Source organism: Chenopodium album, chromosome 4 (genome assembly GCF_948465745.1).
Source record: "Chenopodium album chromosome 4, dcCheAlbu1.1, whole genome shotgun sequence".
Classification (NCBI taxonomy): domain Eukaryota; kingdom Viridiplantae; phylum Streptophyta; class Magnoliopsida; order Caryophyllales; family Amaranthaceae; genus Chenopodium; species Chenopodium album.
Window position 1 is genome coordinate 47,435,081 of NC_137837.1, and position 13,240 is coordinate 47,448,320.

Sequence of the window (13,240 nt, forward strand, 5' to 3'; positions counted from 1 at the left end):
GATTTAAAAAGCTTGATTGATTGCTTTTTACTTTCATTTAATTTAAAACGCTCTGTCTGAATGTGTATGTGTTTTTCATTTGATTTAAAAACCTTTGTTTGAATGTGTTTTACTTTTTATTTGATTAAAAAAGATTTAATTGACTTTGTTTGACTTTAATTTGATTCAAAAACTGTTGCTTAAATGTGTTAGACTTTCATTAGATTTAATTAGTTCGTTAAATGCATTTGTCGTTCATTTGATTCAAAAAGCTTTTTTTAAATGTGTTTGACTTTCATTTGATTCAAAGAGCTTTGTTAGAATGTGTTGAACTTTCATTTGATTCAAAAAGCTTTGTTTGAATGTGTTTAACTTTCATTTGATTCAAACAGTTTCGTTTGAATGTGTTTGACTTTCATTTGATTCAAAAAGATTTGTTTGAATGTGTTTGACTTTCATTTAATTCAAAAAGATTTTCTTAAATGTGTTTAACTTTCATTTGATCCAAAAAGCTTTGTTTAAATGTGTTTTACTTTCATTCAATTGTAAAAGTTTTATTTGAATGTGTTAAACTTTGTTTTGAATCAGACAACTTGTTTTCAATGTGTTTGACCTTCATTTGATTTAGTTAGATTTTTTTAATGCATTTCACTTTAATTTGATTCAAAAAGCTTTGTTTTATTTTCTTTGACTTTCATTTAATTCAAAAAGCTTTTGTGTAAATGTGTTTAACTTTCATTTGATTTAAAATGTTTTGTTTATATGTGTATGTCTTTCATTCAATTCAAGAAGATTTGTTTAAATAAGTTTTAGTTTCATTTGATACAAAAAGGTTTGTTTAAATGTGATTGACATTCATTTAATTCAAAAAGGTTTTTTTGAATGAGTTTGACTTTCATTTGATTCAAAAATCTTTGTTTGAATGTGTTTAACTTTCATTTGATTGAAAAAGCTTTGTTTGAATATGTTTAACTTTCATTTGATTAAAAAACTTTGTTTGAATGTTTTTAAGATTCATTTGATTCAAGAAGCTTTGTTTTAATGTGTTTGACTTTCATTCGATTCAAAAAACTATGTTTGAATGTGTTTTACTTTCATTCGATTCAAAAAGATTTGTTTGAATATGATTGACTTTTATTTGATTCAAAGCGCTTTGTTTGAATGTGTTCGAATTTCATTTAATTCAAAAAGCTTTGTCCGAATGTGTTTGAATTTCATTTGATTCAATTAGTTCCGTTGAATGCATTTGACATTTATTCAATTAAAAAAGCTTTGTTTAAATGTGTTTTACTTCCATTTGATTTAAAAATCTTTGTTTGAATGTGTTTGATTCATTTGATTCAAAAAACTTTGTTTGAATATTTTTGACTTTCACTTTATTTAAAAATCTTTTTTTGAAGGTGTTTTACTTAAATTTGATTCAAAAAGCTTGTTTGAATGTGATTGACTTTCATTTGATTAAAAAATATTTGTTTGAATTTGTTTGACTTTCATTTGATTCAAAAAGCTTTTTTTGAATGGGTTTGACTTTCATTTGATTCAATAAGTTCGTTGAATGCATTTTACTTTCATTCGATTAAAAAACCTTTGTTTGAATGTGTTTGACTTTCATTTGATTAAAAAAAAGCTTTGGTTGAATGTGTTTGACTTTCATTTGATTCAGTTAGCTTTGTTGAATGCATTAGACTTTCATTTTATTCAAAAAGATTTGTTTGAATGTGTTTGATTCATTTGATTCAAAAAGCTTTGTCCGAATATATTTGACTTTCATTTGATTCAAAAATTTTTGTTTGAATGTGTTTGACTTTCATGTGATTCAATAACCTTTGTTTAAATGTGTTTTCATTAGATTCAACTAGATCGTTAAATGCATTTGACTTTCATTCGACTCAAAAAGCTTTGTGTGAATGTGTTTAACTTTCATTTTATTCAAAAAGTTTTGTTTGAATGTGTTCTCTTTTATTTGATTCAGAAAGCTTTGTTTAAATGTGTTTAACATTCATGTGATTTAAAAAGTTTCGTTTAAATGTGTTTGACTTTCATTTGATTCAAAAAGATTTATTTGAATGTGTTTGACTTTCATTAAATTCAAAAATATTTGTTTGAATGTGTTTGACTTTCATTTAATTCAAAAAGCTTTGTTTAAATGTGTTTTACTTTCATTCAATTGTAAAAGCTTTATTTGAATGTGTTTTACTATCTTTTAAATCAAACAATTTGACTTGCATTTCACTCTAATTTGATTCAAAAAGCTTTATTTGAATGTGTTTGACTTTCATTCGATTCAAAAAGCATTGTTTTAATGTGTTTTGCTTACATTCGATTCAAAAATATTTGTTTGAATATGATTTAAGTTTTATTTGATTCAAAGCGCTTTGTTTGAATGTGTTCGAACTTCAATTAATTTAAAAAACTTTGTTTGAATATGTTTGACTTTCATTTGATTCAATTAGTTTCGTTGAATGTATTTGACTTTTATTCGATTAAAAAAAGCTTTGTTTAAATGTGTTTGACTTCCATTTGATTCAAAAAGCTTTGTTTGAATGTGTTTGATTGATTTGATTCAAAAAGCTTTGGTTGAATATGTTTGACTTTCATTTGATTCAAAAAGCTTTGTTTGAATTTCTTTGACTTTTATTTGATTTAAAATGCTTTGTTTAATGTGTTAGGCATTCATTTGATTTAAAATGCTTTGTTTGAATATGTTTGACTTTCATTAAATTCAAAAAGCTTTGATTTAACGTATTTGACTTTCATTTGATTAAAGCTTTGTTTGAATGTGTTTGACTTTCATTTGATTCAAAACGCTTTGTGTGAATGTGTTTCACTTTCATTTGATTTAAATGCTTTGTTTTAATGTGTTTGACTTTCATTTGATTTAAAAAGCTTTGTTTGATTTTTTTTCACTTTCATTTAATTCAAAAAGCTTGATGTGAATGTGTTTGACTTTCATTTGATTTTAAAAGCTTTGTTTGAATGTGTTTTATTTTCATTGAAATCAATTTGCATTGTGATGAGTGTCATTTATGGCACTCATAGAGTAGTCTTTTAGGGTTATTTCTTTCCCTTTTTCATGCTTTCTTCTCTTATTTTTGGTCCTTTTTCCTTAGGTTTCTCTTTCTCCTCTTTTCTTTATGGTTCTCGTGTTTTCCTTTTATTTGGCTCCTTTTCCTTTTATTTCCTTTCTTTGTTTGCTTGTGTAGGTATTTGGAGAATCACCTTTGCAAAGGAATCGAGTTGGGGCCTTAATGAACAAGTAAGGAAGAAGCATTTGGCTAGAGAGGGCTTAGAGAGGCCTTGGAGAGGCCTCGGAGAGGTCTCTAAGGTATTTCCAGCAGGCCGCGGGCGCGGGCTTAAGAAGAGCAAATTGCAAGATTTTGACAGGAGCTTCCCGCGATTGCCCCGCGGGCTCTCCGCGGGCGCGGGAAATCTAGAGAGGGCGCTCCATCTCAGAGAGACCGCGGCCCCCTGATTGAGTTTTGGGAGCAGGGAATTGGCCGCGGGCGCGACATCTTTGGTCGCGGGCGCGGGTCTATCTTGCCGTGGGCGCGGGTGCTTCCCAGAAAGCTCGCGGAGGGTTCCGTACCCATTTCTCCGCGGCCGCGGATTCATCGAGAGAGACCGCGGGATTTGCCGGTTTCTTCTTTACCTATAAATAGAATTGTAATTCCTTTTCAAAGAGGGACTTTTTGATAATATTTCATTAGCTTAGTTTTAGAGAGAGAATTTAGAGAGATGTTAGATATAAATTCTTGGTTTTGGATTTGTAACTCAACATTTGATCAATCAAGTTTGGATTTCTTCATTTTCAATCATCAATATTAGTGAGAATCTCTTCCTTCTTTCATTTCTTACTTACTTGCTATTTGATTTATGCTTGTTGCTTGTTTTTCTTTGGATTTGAATTTGATATTGTTGAATATTTTGATTTCTCTTAGATTTTAATATAGAATGAAGATTAATGCAATTTTTAGTTATTTGTTCTTGAATTTCACCATGATTAGTGAGTAGATTAGTTGCTAGGGAAAGGGGGAAGCATGTTTGATTAATGAAATTGCTAGTTGATGCTCTTTGATTGATTGATTTGTTGCAATTAAATTGGTTGACATAGTTTTGCATGTGATTGATTAGACTAGGAGTGATCAACCTATAATATTAATCTAGATTGCATTGCAACTCTTAATGACATGAACAATTGAATTGAAAGTTGCTCTAACTGATTGGGTTTGCTTGTGATTCTTCTTGATTTGCCTTTCATAGTGACACCTAGATTGGCCTATAGGAGATAGCATTTGAACTCTCTTGATTGCTACTATTGTTTGTCCATTGCAATACTTGAATTAATTGATTGAGCTCTAAACTAGCATTATCATTGAACTTGCATGTGGAACCCATATCCCTAGTGTTTAGACCTTTGTTTTACTTGATTAGACTTGTTTTAGTTTACCATAGTGCCAACCATAATCTCAACTCCATCTTCGAGGTAGCTTGACTTAGACTCTAGTTTTCATCATTGCATTCCCTAGGGATCGACCCTTAACTTTCCCTATATTCATATAAGGTTGGTTAGGTGTTTACAAATTTTGTTTGACTTGGGAGAAGGGTAGATAACGACATACATTTTCCTCTTGTCAAAATGGCGCCGTTGCCGGGGAATGCTATTGGTGCTTAGCTTTTATTGTTGAGTCTACTTCATTTTAATTGAAAAAAAAAATACAAAAAGATTTTGTTTCTTTAGGCTACATTTGTAGCCGTGCTACTAGTATTTTCTTTGAAGTTTTGCATGCATAGAGCTCGTGATCTATCCATTGTGCCTTTTGACCTGGAAATTGAAAGGACTCTCTCAAGGAGAAGAATAGCTAATCGATCCTTGGGGTATAGTTCTTCAAGTGAAGAAGAGATTGAAGAAGAGCAAGGCATGGGAGAAAATCCGAGAGTGGCCTTGAAGGAGCTAGGAATACCCGGTGCTTATAGGTTTGAGAGCGGCATAGCTCCGCCTACAACACCGGCAAATGATATCGAGATTCGGCCGGCCATGATCACCTTAATTGAGAGGAGGCAATATAGTGGGGCTAAGAATGAGAGCCCGTTGAACCATCTTAAAGAATTTAAAAAATATTGCAACACCATCAAAGTCAACGGAGTTTATCAAGAGTTCATACGCCTCAAGTTGTTCCCCTTCTCTTTCATAGGAAGATCCTTAGAGTGGCTAGATAAAGAAGTGAAGCCCAACTCCTTGAGAACATGGGATGATGTTACAAAGGCCTTCTTGTCCCGCTTCTATCCTCAAAAGAAGACGGCGGAGGCAAGAGCCTTGATTCAAGGGTTCAAGCAAAGGCCAAATGAAAACCTTTACGAAGCATGGGAGAGATACAAAGAGTATCAAAGGGAGTGCCCTCACCACGGAATCCCAACATACCAAGTGGTCCAAATCTTCTATAGCGGTTTAAGTCCCCAAGGCAAGTCATGACTTGATGGGGGGGGGGGGTCCTATCATGAACATGACCGAAGAAGAAGTGGTGGACATTATTGAGGACGTGGTGACGTACTATAGAGATTGGCAAGATGGGGAGAGAGACTCTTCAAGCAAGCAATCTTCATTGTACTCGGTGGACCATCTAAATGCGATCAACAACCTTTCCTCCCAAATGACAAACTTGGGAAAGGAGATGACCGCAATCAAAGCCAAGTTGGAGAGCACTTCTTCTTCTTCCCAAGCTTCGAATCTTCCCTCCCAATTTAAGGGGAGAGGTACTCCTTCTAACTCTCAACCCCCTCCCTCTTCACATAATATGCCTATGGGTTGTTTGTTTTGTGATGCATGTGGATCGTATGATCATGACTCTAGTAATTGTCCTAATGAATGTATTGATGAGTTTGATAACAATGAGAGTGAGCATGTGAATTATGTGTCAAATAATAATGCTCAAAGGTTTGATAATCAAAGAGGTCAATGGAATAGGAATTACCAAAACCAAGGCAATTTTGACAACTATAATCAAGGTGGTGGTTATAGAAACCAAGGGAACCAAGGTTCTCGTGGTAGCTATAATAACCAAGGTTATAGTGGCCAAAATCAAAGCAAAAATTATGGTAATCAAAACCAAGGTTATGGAAATCACAACCAAGGTAGTGGTAACCATAATCAAGGTGGTGGTAACCATAATCAAGGTTATGGTCAAAATCAAAATAGGGGTACTTGGAACAACCAAGGGAAGGGCAATTTTCAAAATAATGCTCAAAGAGGTCCCCCACCCGGATTTATTCCAAGGACTTAAGGAGAAAATTCCTATTCACAACCTTCTTCACTTAGGACCAATTTGGAAGAAATAATTGAGAATCAAACCAAATTGTTGAACACATACATGGCCGTTAGTGATAAGAAGTTTAATGAAATGATGACCCACAATAAAATGCTTGAAAACCAAATTTCTCAACTTGCTAATGCTTTGAAAGATCATGCAAGCCCTTCTTCTTTACCTTCCCAAGGTCTTGATCCCAAGAAACACGTGAATGCTATTGTTACAAGGAGTGGTAAGGTTCTTGAGGAGAGATTACCTAGGAAGGGTGAGGATAAGGAGGTTCCTAAGGAAGCCTTGGTTGAGAATGAGGGGGATAGGGCATCATTGGATGATGTTGTGGTTGAGACACCTAGAGAGGTGAAAGTAGAGAAAGAAATTGTGAAACCCAAGCTCCCTTACCTACAAAAATTCATGAGACACAAATTGGATGAACAATTTGGGAGATTCATTGATATGCTAAAACAACTTCATCTTTCTCTACCTTTTACCGATGTGATCAACCAAATGCCAAATTATGCCAAATTCCTCAAGGACATTTTGAGTGGGAAAAAGACTTGTGAGGTTGTGGAAACTATCAATTTGACCGAAAATTGTAGTGCTATCATCATGAAAAAAAATGCCACCCAAATTGAAAGACCCCGGAAACTTCTCCATCCCTTGTGCCATTAACAAGATGAAAATTGATAATGCTCTATGTGACTTGGGATCTAGTGTGAGAATAATGCCATATTCGGTTTATCAAAGGCTTGAACTTGGGGAACTCTTACCTTCTAACATTACCTTGCAATTAGCCGATAGGTCAATCAAGTTTCCAAAAGGTAAGGTAGAAGATGTTCCATTGAGGGTTGGGAAGTTTGTGTTCCCGGTGGATTTTATTGTGCTTGAAATGGATGAAGATGCTACCATTCCAATAATTTTAGGTAGACCCTTTCTTGCTACCTCGGGTGCTATGATTGATGTGAGGAGTGCAAAGATTTCCCTTAAGGTAGGAGATGAGGTCCTTGAATTTGATTTGAATGAAAGCATGAAATATCCATCTTCTTCTCTAGAAAATTGCGTGATGATTGATTCACTTGATCATGTTGTGTCTTCCATGCATGAGCACTTGCTCACCTCTAACGATGCTCTTGAGAATGTTTTGTTGAACAAGGACAAAGTAGGTACACCATGCAAGGAAGTGACATTCTATGAAGAATTGCTTAATGGAAGCATGGAGGAAGTGGATGAGCAAATGTGCTTGAAAATCTCAAGCCAAGAAGCTTTGCAAGCGGCCACATCAAAGGAAGGTAATGGTGTGCCTATGGTAGAGCTCAAACCTCTACCATCACACCTTAGGTATGAGTTCTTGGGCCCTCATTCCACTTACCCCGTGATAGTTAGTGCATCCTTGAGCGCGAGCCAAGCTCAAGCATTATGTGGTGTTTTGAGAAAGCACCAAGGTGCTTTGGGGTACAAAATCGATGATCTTAAAGGTATAAGCCCCGCCTTGTGCCAACACCACATAACACTTGAGGATGGCGCCCTTCCTTCTATCGAACGACAAAGAAAACTACATCCCCAAATCGGAGAGGTAGTTAAGAAGGAGATCACCAAGCTATTGAATGCGGGAATCATATTCCCCGTCTCTAGCTCAAGGTGGGTCTCCCCCGTGCATGTCGTTCCAAAGAAGGGGGGCATGACCGTGGTTGAGAACGAGAAGGGTGAGCTCATTCCAACTAGGACGGTCATGGGTTGGCGGATGTGTATAGACTATAGACGTCTAAACACATCCACCAAGAAGGATCACTTCCCTCTTCCATTTATTGATCAAATGCTTGAAAGACTAACAAGGCACAAATTTTACTGTTTCCTCGATGGATATTCGGGATTCTTCCAAATCCCCATCCACCCCGATGATCAAGAGAAAACTACCTTCACATGTCCTTATGGGACCTTTGCCTATCGAAAATTGCCCTTTGGGTTATGCAATGCACCCGCTACATTCCAAAGGTGCATGATGAGTATTTTTGGGGATATGTTGGAGGAGGAAATGGAGGTCTTCATGGATGACTTTTCGGTGGGGGGTGTCTCATTTGAGGAGTGCCTTGTGAACCTTGAGAAGTGTTTGGAAAGATGTGTTAAGGTCAATCTTGTTTTGAATTGGGATAAATGCCACTTCATGGTGGAGGAAGGTATAGTGCTTGGGCATAAGATTTCAAATAGAGACATTGAGGTGGATAAGGCAAAAATAGAAGTTATTGAGAAACTTCCACCTCCGGTGAATGTCAAGGGTGTGAGATCGTTCCTTGGTCATGCGGGTTTTTATAGAAGATTCATCAAGGATTTTTCACTTATTGCTAAGCCCCTAAATGACCTTCTTCAAAAGGATGTTGAGTTCATTTTTGATGACAAATGCTTGAAGGCATTTGATAGATTGAAGAAGGCCCTTATCTCCACTCCTATTGTTCAAGCCCCAAGGTGGGATCTTCCTTTTGAATTGATGTGTGATGCAAGTGATTGGGCTATTGAAGGTCTTTTGGGACAACGTGTAGACAAGAAGCTTCATGTGATTTACTATATGTCCAAGACACTCAATGGGGCTCAAAAGAACTACACAACAACGGAAAAGGAATTTTTAGCAATTGTGATCTCTTTTGAGAAATTTCGTTGTTACTTGTTGGGTTCCAAGACCATATTCTTCACGGATCACGCGGCCCTTAAGTATCTATTTGCCAAGAAAGAGTCCAAGCCTAGGTTGATTCGATGGGTGCGTGAATTACAAACTTTTGAGATTGAGATTAGGGACAAGAAGGGTGCGGAGAATGTTGTGGCGGACCATCTTTCTCGCCTTGAGGGTGATCAAATTCATGATGATGGTTCACCTATTGAGGATAAAATGCTTGATGACTTCTTATATGCCATAGAGGTGAAGGAACTCCCATGGTATGCCGACTTGGTGAATTTTCTAGCATGTGGGGAGTTTCCACCCTCTTTCTCAAAGAACCAAAGGAAGAAAATCAAAAGGGAGGCAAGACATTACTTGTGGGACGATCCCATCCTATACAAACAAGGGGTTGATGGCTTACTTAGGCGTTGTGTTCCAAACGAAGAGGTGCCTAGTGTTTTAAGGATGTGCCACTCGGACCCTAGTGGTGGGCATATGGGTGTTTCCAAGACCGCTACCAAGGTTCTTCAATGTGGTTTGTGGTGGCCGCATCTCTTTAAGGACTCATGGGGCTTTGTGAAGTCATGTGACCGATGTCAAAGGGTTGGGAATATCTCCAAGAGGAATGAGATGCCTCAACAACCCATTCTTGAGTTAGAGGTGTTCGATGTTTGGGGGATTGACTTCATGGGACCATTCCCATCTTCATATGGTAATCAATTCATACTTGTGGCTGTGGACTATGTTTCTAAATGGGTTGAGGCCATTGCCTCCCCTGCTAATGACCACAAAGTAGTGTTGAAGTTGTTCCACAAAATCATCTTCCCAAGGTTTGGCGTGCCTAAGGCTGTGATAAGCGATAACGGATCTCATTTTGTTCACAACGCCTTCCAAAAGATGTTGAGGAAACATGGAGTGCATCAACGGTTCGGCCTTCCATATCATCCTCAATCGAGTGGCCAAGTCGAGGTCTCCAATCGTCAAATAAAGCTCATTCTTGAGAAGACGGTTGCAAGGAATAGAAAGGATTGGTCGAACAAGTTAGATGATGCTCTTTGCGCTTATAGGACGGCTTTTAAGACGCCTATTGGTACCACTCCATATCGCCTTGTCTATGGCAAATCGTGCCATCTCCCGGTAGAGCTTGAACATCGTGCCTTATGGGCCATCAAGAAGATAAATTTTGACTTAGCTAGTGCGGGGGAGAAGAGGTGGTTGGATCTTCATGAGCTAGAAGAACTTCGACTTGATGCTTACGATTGTGCTAGCACCTACAAGGCTCGCTCCAAGGAGGTTCATGACAAGTTGATTGAGAAAAAGGAGTTTTTTGTAGGTGACAAAGTCCTCCTCTACAATTCAAGGATGAAGTTGTTCCCCGGAAAGCTCATCTCAAGATGGAGTGGACCATTCTTGGTGAAAGATGTTTTTGATAATGGTGCCGTGGAGATTTCTCCTTTAAACACCTCATCTTCATTCAAAGTTAATGGTCATCGGCTCAAGAAGTACTATGATGGAGTGTTTGTTGGACTTGTTAAAAAATGATTCTTTTTAGGCCACCATGAGATGGTGGTGCACGTCGAGCTAACGACGTTAACCAAAAGCGCTTACGGGAGGCAACCCGGATTCTCATCTCATTTCTCTTTCCTTCCTTTTCTTTTATTTTTCCTTGATTGGTTTTTTATTTTATTTTTGAGTTGGTTTTGTGTTTGTCTTGTAGGTCGCCCATTATCATCACTTGTTGGAAAGAAGGGGTTTGAAGAAGAGTTTAGAGTGCAGGGGAGAGGGCTAGGAGAGACCTCGGGGGCATTTTCACCTCTTTGAAGCAAAATTGAAATATCTTTCCGGGGATTTCCCGCGGTTGCCCCGCAGTCTCTTCGCGGGCGCGAGAGGTTCTGTAGAGGCCTCGGAAGAGTTGGAGAGGGCGCGACCCTCATATCAAGCATAATTGAATTTCTTTCCAAGGACTTCCCGCGGTTGCCCCGCGGTCTCTCCGCGGGCGCGGGAGGTTCTGGAGAGGGCGCGTCATGATTGGAGAGGGCGCGGGCCTCAATTCGAGCAACATTGAACCCCATTCCAGGGACTTCCCGCGATTGCCCCACGGTCTCTCCGCGGGCGCGGGAGGTATTGGAGAGGGCGCGGCCCCCATCAGGTAATAAAATTCTAAAAATTCCAGGAGGTCCCCGCGGTCTCTCCGCGGGCGCGGGAGATTTGCCGCGGGCGCGGCATTTTCGGGAGAGGGCGCGGCGATCTGGGTTTATTACCCGGGCACGCCCCTCTTCTCTCTCTCTCCTCTCTTATTTCCTTCTCTTCTCCTTATTTTTCCCCTTCCTCTCTCTACCTCCTCTCAAACCCTAACCCCAAAACATCAATTTCTCACAAATTTCTTCACCTTTTGCCCAAAATTTTCACAAATTCTTCCATATTCCTCCATTTTCAACACTCATACTCTTCTTTCTCGTGCTTTTTCGGGAAATTTCGGGTCTTTGAAGTGCTTTGAGTTTAATTTGAGTCTCCAATCTTGGTATACTTCTAACCTTTGTAATATTTTTGTCAATTTCAATTGATTTCTTTACATTGGTTTGTTTACCTTGAATTTGAGCATGATTTTTGTGTTTTATGGTTGATTTATGGGAAAATTGGTATATTTGGGTGATTGTTACTTTTTCTTGTTGATTCATGATTATATTGATGAATGATTGTTGATATTGTTGTTTGTTGTTGGATTTTGGTTGTTGTGTTGATTGGAACATGTACCTTGTAGTTTGTGGTGGTTTGGTTGGATTTGTAAGGAGGTTTGTGAGTAATTTTTGGTGGAAGTTGTTTTGTTTGAGGGAGTTTGTTGTGTTCTTGTGAATTGTGTGAATTTTGTTAAAATGGATTTGATAAGAAGAGTCAAAAGTAGCAAGAAGCGCTCAAACCAATCCCCCGGCCAATCTTCTCAAGGCCAATCCTCAAACCCTCAACCCCAACCGCATTCCACAACTCAAGATGATGCTCCTCCTCCTCCTTTACCCCCTCTCAAATTTTGGAACCGGTCTAAACAAACCCCCATCTTTAACAAAATGAAAGACCGGAAGTTTACACCCTCTCGGCATTACTTTTGTGAGGATATGGCCAAGCTAGGCATTGAAAATGACCTTGACATCCTTCTAGATAACCTAAGCTTGGGAAAGTTTCTAAAATCGGCCCCTAGAACCTATTTGGAGCCTTCCATTGAGTTTTTCTCCATATTTGAGTTCAATAAGGTGGGGGAAATCGATTTTATTATTTCCTTCCAACTCTTCAATGTCAAACACACCATGAACCTAGCCGAGTTCAATGTAGCCCTTGGTTTCAACCCCAATGGTGATATCTTCGAGCCCCTTATCTCCCTAGTCCAAACTGAGTATAATGAGGTTTATTGGTGGAAAACCATAGCCAACAGGAGGGAGTTTGATTCGAAGAAGTCCCTTGCTAGTGAAATTATCCATCCGACCCTTAGGATCCTTCATAGAATTCTTGGGTATTCCGTCTTTAATAAGCAAAATTTGGGGAAGTTATCTCAGAAGGAGATTATGGTGTTATGGATGGCTACCAAGCCGGAGTTAGGGTCAAGGATTAATTTTGGCTATATCTTCATGAATTGTTGTAAGGAGATAATGCATGGGGTCAAAACGGGGGAAATTCATTGTGGGGGCATGGTGACACGTCTTGTGTCGTATTTCAAGCAAGAGGGGTTCTTGAAGTCTTGCACTTCAGTTGGAAGGAGTGAAGACGTGTGGATTAGTTTGAAGCAAGTTAACACTTTGCGTTTCATAACTAGCACTAGGAGAGCCGGCACATACTCTTGGCTAGTGAGAAATACCCACCATTGCCTACTCCCTAACCCGGCCATCACCTCCATCCTTCGTGAGGCTAGAAGCATTTGGATGGTCCCTAGGGACAATGGGAGGATTGATGATGAGATGGAGGAGGATGATGAGATTGATGGGGGTGATGGGAATGATGAGGAAGAGGAGGAAGGAAGAGGAGAAGAATATGATGAAGAGCAACAACAACCGCCACTACAACAACAACATGAGCATTTTCATGATGATGCTCAAAGAAGAAGAAGAGAAAAGAGACATCAAAGACAACAACAACAACAAGATTTCCAAGGAGATGCTTATCTCCGAGAGATGGAGGCCATGAGAGCCAACATGGAGCGCATGCAATTGAGCATGCAAGGTATGTACTCGGACCACCAAACTTTGTCTTATCAAACTAGCGCCTTGTATGATGCTAGTGTGCGTAGGGGGGAGGTCACACCTCCGGTCAACTACCCTTATGTGCCGCC

The 13,240-nt window shown here is 38.6% G+C and overlaps 1 pseudogene; it reads right to left on the bottom strand.

Moving 5' to 3' along the window:
* Positions 1-5,289: 5,289 nt before the first annotated feature.
* On the bottom strand, positions 5,290-5,388 carry LOC145629812 (small nucleolar RNA R71; annotated as a pseudogene).
* Between the last annotated feature and the right edge of the window lie 7,852 nt (positions 5,389-13,240).